Source organism: Monodon monoceros, unplaced genomic scaffold, assembly GCF_005190385.1.
Source record: "Monodon monoceros isolate NGI ecotype Baffin Bay Population unplaced genomic scaffold, NGI_Narwhal_1 Super_Scaffold_14, whole genome shotgun sequence".
NCBI classification, from domain to species: domain Eukaryota; kingdom Metazoa; phylum Chordata; class Mammalia; order Artiodactyla; family Monodontidae; genus Monodon; species Monodon monoceros.
In genome coordinates, this window is record NW_021703770.1 from 14,883,333 (window position 1) to 14,889,914 (window position 6,582).

General features: G+C 54.3%; 1 protein-coding gene across 1 annotated transcript in view; it reads right to left on the reverse strand.

Moving 5' to 3' along the window:
• The window catches only part of ZHX2 (zinc fingers and homeoboxes 2), a 173,228-nt gene extending 168,075 nt beyond the window's left edge, over nucleotides 1–5,153 (reverse strand). Inside the window, exon 1 of the mRNA XM_029222599.1 lies at nucleotides 4,671–5,153. The gene's annotated coding sequence lies outside the window, so the exon portion shown is untranslated. The remainder of the gene's footprint in view (nucleotides 1–4,670) is intronic.
• Nucleotides 5,154–6,582: the final 1,429 nt, after the last annotated feature.

The window sequence follows — 6,582 nt, forward strand, 5'->3', positions numbered from 1 at the left end:
ATGGTGATAACAGGTAACGTTCACTGAGAATAATCCACGTGTTAGGCGCTGTGCTAAGCTCCTTTATAAATCTCTTCTTAAGCTTCACAACAACCCAGAAGGCAGCTGCTGGAAGAATCTCCATTTTAGAGATGAGGAAACTGAGGTTTAAAGAGGTATGTAATAGCCCCAAATCATAAAGCTACTACTTGAGCAGAGAATCAGGGGTGTTGGTCCTTGCTGGAGGAATCCAGCGTGGGGAACCTGACCGGAGGCCCTCTGAGGCCCTCTGATAGCATCCCCTCCTTTAAAAGCAAAACTGAAGGGTCACGACCAAAGTTATTCTGCTGGTGAGTGGTGGAGTTGCAGGTGGGGCCTGGGGAGTCCGAGGGTCAGGAAAAAAGCAAGCGTCACGTCTGGGGAGTAAACTGGTACCCTTCCCAGTGTATCCAGTTCCGCTCACTGAATTACTGCACAAGGAGAGCTAGTTACTTCCTGGTGACAGTCGACTGACATCAGGTTAATTTTGGATTCCTATTGGCAGGACCTAAAAGAAAATCTCCCTCACTTTCTTAGCGTGCTGTCTTCTTTTTGCCCTAAGGCAGAACTGGTCCCCTGGTCTGAAACTTTCCAGAACTCATTTTAGTTCAAATAAGAACCAAGCTGATTCATCTCCATAAGGCACACGGCTGTCAGTCTTACCTTCCTAAAACACCTGACGCTCCCTCCTCAGAAGCCTGCCATGGCTCCCCAGTACCTACAGATTAACAGCCAACCTCCTCTACGTCCATCCCCAAGTGTGGCGGCATCTCTTTGCACAACCTTCCCTGCATCCCCCTCTCCATCTCCCCAGAATACACACAGCTCTCAGGACGCAGTTTTAACTTCATCAGGAGTAACCTCCTCTTCTCATCTGAGGCCACTAACGCCTGATCTGCCAACTCAACAACCGTTTCTCCATTCACCCCTTCTGCCTTACATGCTGAACCCCAGTTTGCTCGTGGCAGTGATGTGCCTAACTAAAAACACGGCATTGCCCCTTCCTGGTAGGGTTGGGTGGCCATGTGGCACAGTTCTGGTTGAGCTAAGGGCAGAAGTCCCTGAGAGGGGTGTCCCTTTCCAAATGTAACAGTAAAGCCACACTAGGTAAATGCTCTTTGTGCCTCACTCATCCTACTTCCCCTTTCCTGGTATGCAGATGTGAGGCCTGGAGATGCAGCAGGCCTTCCTACCACGAGATGATAGACCTGGGGCCAAAGGCCTATACTCTAAGGGTGGCAGAGTAGAAAGACAGAGCCTGGGTCCCCAGCGGTACAGCTGAGGCATTGTCCCACCCACTTTCTTGTTGTCTGACACAAATAAGCCCCCATCTGGTTAAGTCACCGGTGGGCAGGATTTCTGTTGCTAACAGGTGAGTTCAATGATACCCGACACACCGCCAGACATTGTTCCTCCTCAGTCATGGGTCAGTTCTGATGCTACCCCCTCTGAGAAATCCTCCATGGGTCCCTCAGAACACAAGAACTGCACCCTTCATCGTACTTCCACAGTAGTTACTTTTCTCAATTCTAGCACCTAGTTAATCCTGCTTTATTTGGCCTGCTGGCTGCTCAAATTCCTAGAGGGTAAGGCGTCTTGGTCTCACTGACGTCTCCATAGTGTCTGGAGCAGTGCTTTGCATCGAGGTTAGATAGATGCTCTATCTCAGCAGCGCCTCTATAACGTGTGGAGCAGCGCATTGTCTGCAAACGTGGAGTGTGCATGTTCTGGGGTCTGGCACTCTGCTTGCTAGCTGTTTGGTCTTGGGCAAGTTAGAGAACCTCTCCGTGCCCGTTTCCTCATCTATAAAAAGGAGGGGATGACAGTACTTTACCCCGCAGGGTTGTCACAAAGACAACACAGTTTAATCCTAAGTGCTTAGAACGGTCTCTGGCATGTAAAACTGCTTAACGACTCTAGGCTTTTATTAGAGTGATGAACATTTCAGTTGCGGAGTGAACAAATAAATCAACACACAGCTGCGAAATAAATGAATTAAGAGATGAAAACTAGGAAAATTCCTGAGTTCGGACCACTGGGCCATGGTCACTCTTCCCTCTTTTCTGCCTTTACTTTTCATTCTAACTACAACTTCCCATATCTGGGGAGCTGCTATACTGGAGTGTTGTAAGGCTTGGCTTCAAACATGGAATTTGATTTTTGCCATGCGGCTTTGGGTCAGTTTGTTTCACCTCTCTGAGCTTAAGTTTCTTCCCCACTAAGCTTGGGATAATAATAGTATGTATCTCATAGGGTTACGGTGAGAATTAAATGATAAAGCATGTAAAATATACAGCATTATGCCCGGCATACTGAAACAGTGTCAGCAATTGTTATCAAACACCGTCATTATTGTGTTTGTCAAATGCATGGCATCCCACTGAATCACATGGTCCTGATGTGGATGGGACGCTTGGGGTGGGGTCGCCTTTTGGCATGTCAAGGTACACTGCATTTACATTGGGAGAATACTTTTCTTGAGTGCCAACGAACATTTGTGGCATTTTGATTTTTTTCCTTTAAACAGGGATTAGCTAATATATCTGATTTACCCCAGAACGTTGGCCTCCAAATTTTCCCCTTAAAAGCTGTTAACTTCAAGTGGATCCTTAGTTGACACCAAACCTGGCCGCAAGGTACGCGTGCACATGAGAACAATCGCAAAGCAGAGTGTTTAAACAGCAATGATATTCCCACAGATCGCGGATCCAGTCATTGTCGGTGACACATTTCAATCTTACTTGTAGATTTCCCGCCTTTGGCCTTAAAAGAAGATGTGTATACAGCTTGATATAACTTTCCCTTTAAACTGAAACCGTTATGTTAGCCCCATTCAAGCACTTGGCAGCTCCATTAATCTATTTTTACCATTAAACGTGCCATTTTACAAGATATTTATTCCACTTGGTTGTCATCCAAATGCTTTTTGACATCACTGCCCCGGGACTCAAGTTCTTTAACTGCCCTCATAAATAGAAAATCCCCTTTTGACGGAAATCTTGAAGAGCTCTCTGAACCTCACTCTCTTCACTTCAACAGGCATTAATTTCTGCTCTACATAAAGGAGTGAGAGTGTGTGTGTGTGTGTGTGTGTGTGTGTGTGTGTGTGTTTTAAGAGGGTAACTGTGGGAGGTCTGAGCGACCCAAGGGATGAAGGGGAGGGATGCCTGCTCCCCAAATCCTGCCCAGCTGGGCCTGCCTCAGACTTGGGGAGCTGCTAACTTGGAGGCAGAAGGCGATCATCAGGGAGCAGGTAGGACAGAATTCTAGGGCCTGAAGAGACTTGGAGATCCCTGGGGCCCAAGCTGGGCAGCGACACTTTCAAAGGGGAGGGGTCCAGGGAAAGTCATTATTTCCTCACCTTCCTCCTCCCTCACCTCCCAGACAAACAAAAGGCCATCGCGGCAATAGCTGAAGGCAGAGACCCCACTGGCTTTGAAGCCGATCCATCAGGTGGGAAGCCTGAGCAAATCACAACTTGGCTTCCCCGGCAAGTTTTCTCCGCAGCCTAACACACCACCCTCCTCCTCCCGGTCGTGCGCCGCCGCCTCCCGAGCTCCGCACAGCGACGAGGCCGAGGGGACGGTGCTGTGATGCTCACTGGTTTCCAACTTTCCGCTCCTTTTCCAGCCTCCTGCAAAGCGGCTGGGAAAGGGGCAAGTTTGCAAAGGCGAAGATACCAAGTCCTGGGGACGCCACAAAGGAGCCGCAACACCAACAAAGATGAACCTCTCGTGGGGCAGACGAAAAGCGCCAGCTGCCGTTCCGGGGGGCGATCGTGGGCTTGGGCGGGCTGCGGGCGCGGGCCCGCGGGCGGCGGGCAGCCGGGCCCGGGGGTCCCCAGGGTCCCCCGCCGCCCCTCCCCACGCGGGTTTCCCGGCACCTGAGCGGGGCGTGGGGACAGCGCCGCACTCCGGCCCGGCCCCCGGCAGGTAGCTGGGGCGGCCGCCCGCCCGCGCCGCGCGCCTGCTGCCTGCAGCCACCAGGAGCGCGGAGAGGAGAGGCAGCCTCAACCCACGGCGTCATGCTTCCTGCCACCACATTACGGCGAATCGTCACCGGGAGAGGGGAGAAGAGGGGAGAGCGGGGGAGGGAGGGGAGCACACACACGCAGCCCCCCGCCTGCCAAACCCCGCGGAGCCGGGGCCACGTCCCGGTGGAGTCCCCGCGGGACCGGCCCCGTTCGCACAAAGCGCCGCAGTTTGGCCAAGAAGGGAGGGAGCCGGCCACGAAATAAATAAATAAAAACAGAGTCGGGTCTACGTAACGCCCTGTCGAAAGCGGACGCCATATTTTTTTGTGGCTTATGTCGACATAGGGAAACGTAGACATGTTTTTCCTCCTCCTCCTCCTTCTCGGTCTGCCTCCCATTGATCCAAACTTGTAATCAAAACTCTTTAAAAAAAATCTCCCCCACCTCTGGATCCTCTGATCTCCTCCTACCCGCAAAAAGAGCCTGCACCCTCCCTCCCGCCCCCCCCTTCCAATCGCAAACCCGGCCAAGTCCCATTAACAACACATTTTCGGGAGCCGCGGCGGCGGCTGCGGCAGCGGTGGGAAAGTTGGGCTGGAGTGGCCGGTGCCCGGCGTGCGGGGCTTGGGGCCGGCGGCGCCGGGCGGGGGGTGCTCCGCGCCGGGGCGAAGTTTCTTACCTGCGCCGGGGCTGGGAACGCGGAGACCCGGGCTGGGAACGCGGAGACGCTGCACGGGCGTTCCAAAATGGAACTCTGCTGGCTCCCCCCACCTACTCCCCACTCCCCACCGGGCGCCCGGCTCGGGCTCCGTGGGAAAGAAGGGGAAAGCCAGCCTGCCAGACAGACAGACAGAAGAAGCCCCCGTTCGGAGAACAGTGGCCAAAATTTTTAGAAAGAAAGAAAAAAAAAAAAAAAAGAAGGAAAAAAAAGGGGAAAAAAATGTCTCGATCAGTGGGGAATCTACGCCAAAACCCACATGATCTGTAACGTCAGCATGCGTATTTGCATACGATACCACCACCCGAGCTGCCACCCGGGCTCGGGTTCCGCAGAAAGTTACAAAGTGAAATTCAGCCCCCTCCGGAGACGCCGGCGAAATGTCATTTTCAGGCGGGAGCCGGGGGGTAGGCTAGCCCTAAAGGCGCTGGTTACTAGCCAAGGTTGGGGGGAGGGCAGTAAATTAACTTAAAAGTCTGAGCCCAGTAACGGACTCGGTGGAATTTCTGCGAGGGGCGGAGGGGGAGGCGCGAGCAAGATCATTGAATATTAAGCAGGACCCGGCGCGGCGGCCGCGGCCGAACCCTCCCGCTGCAATACCCATTTTCTTTATGAAAAGTTCAAGGTGTCACTGATGAGCTCAACAAACTGTTGATCTTGACCACGTGGAGTGGCGGACGGAGGGACCGCGGGGCTCGGCTGCTCGCCCTGAACCGGCGGCACCCGGGATCCCGCGTTCCTGCCGCAGCCCAAGGGGCAGCGCAAGGGTGGGGCTGCCGCGCGCCCCCGGCTCTGCCTGCTTTCTCCCGCCTTCGGACTCAAAGAAATAATAATAACTTAAAAAAATTTTTTTTAAAGCGAGACACATTTAACTCCTGGAATAGTAATGAGAGGGCTTGGGGTAGGGAGGGTAAGAAAGAGCCCCTCACTTATATAACGAGTCGAAATTAGATGACTTTTGCTGGAGAGATTCTGAGATTTCCGCTTGCGCCAGGTCTGAGGTTGGTTCAACATCCTCAAACTTTTCCCCTAAGAGCCAATAAACAAACACGCCCCGGGAGCTGACTTCAACTCTTGTCGGGCCAGCTTTCGCCCGGATTCTCAGACTTCGAGAAATGCACACCCCTGAGGCGCTCGCAGGGAAGTCCCTCGGAAGCGAGGCGGGTCTCTTTCGGAATTGGGACTCCGGCGTTCCTGGCGGGAGGGCATCCCTAACCGCCGCCGCCCCCCGGATTCCCCTCCGGCGCCTGAGAGCAAAGGCGAGTCAGGATCTCGCCGCTCTTCGCCTGCGGCCTCTGCAACCGTGAGCTTGCGTTTGGGGCGCGGCGTTCCTGCAACAGCGCTCAGCTGCGGAGCTCTAAGGGATCTGGGATTCAGGGGACGCTTTGGAATCTCACGGAGAGCAACCTGTCTGCGCCGCCCGCTCCTGCCCGGATGGACCAGTTTCTCCTCCGTGGGCATCTTGGCGCGTTAGCATCTCCCAGGTGTGAGCTGAGCGCGAGCGCGCACGAGCTAAGCGGGGACAAGGGGATACTGTCTGGGGTCCACTTTTGACGTCCGAGCGCGGCGAGGAGACAACGGGAGCCTGGGGCTGGGAGGCTCAGCGGAGTCCCCGCCTGCCCTGAAGATGAGCAGGGGCGGAGTGTCGGGGCTTCCCGGCCAGCCTTTGCTCCGGGGAATTAGAACGAACTCTAGCGGCGGCTTGCGACTCGGCTCTGGGCGCGAGGGCAGCAACAGGTGGCCGTGTACGGCGGAGTGGCTGGAGGCGAGGACAGGGACTGGGGTGAAAACGGCTGGCTCTGGGGCTGACTGCGAGGCCAACGCACCTGGAGACCTTTTGGCATTTTCTTAGGATGAGGAGAAGAAAGCAGCT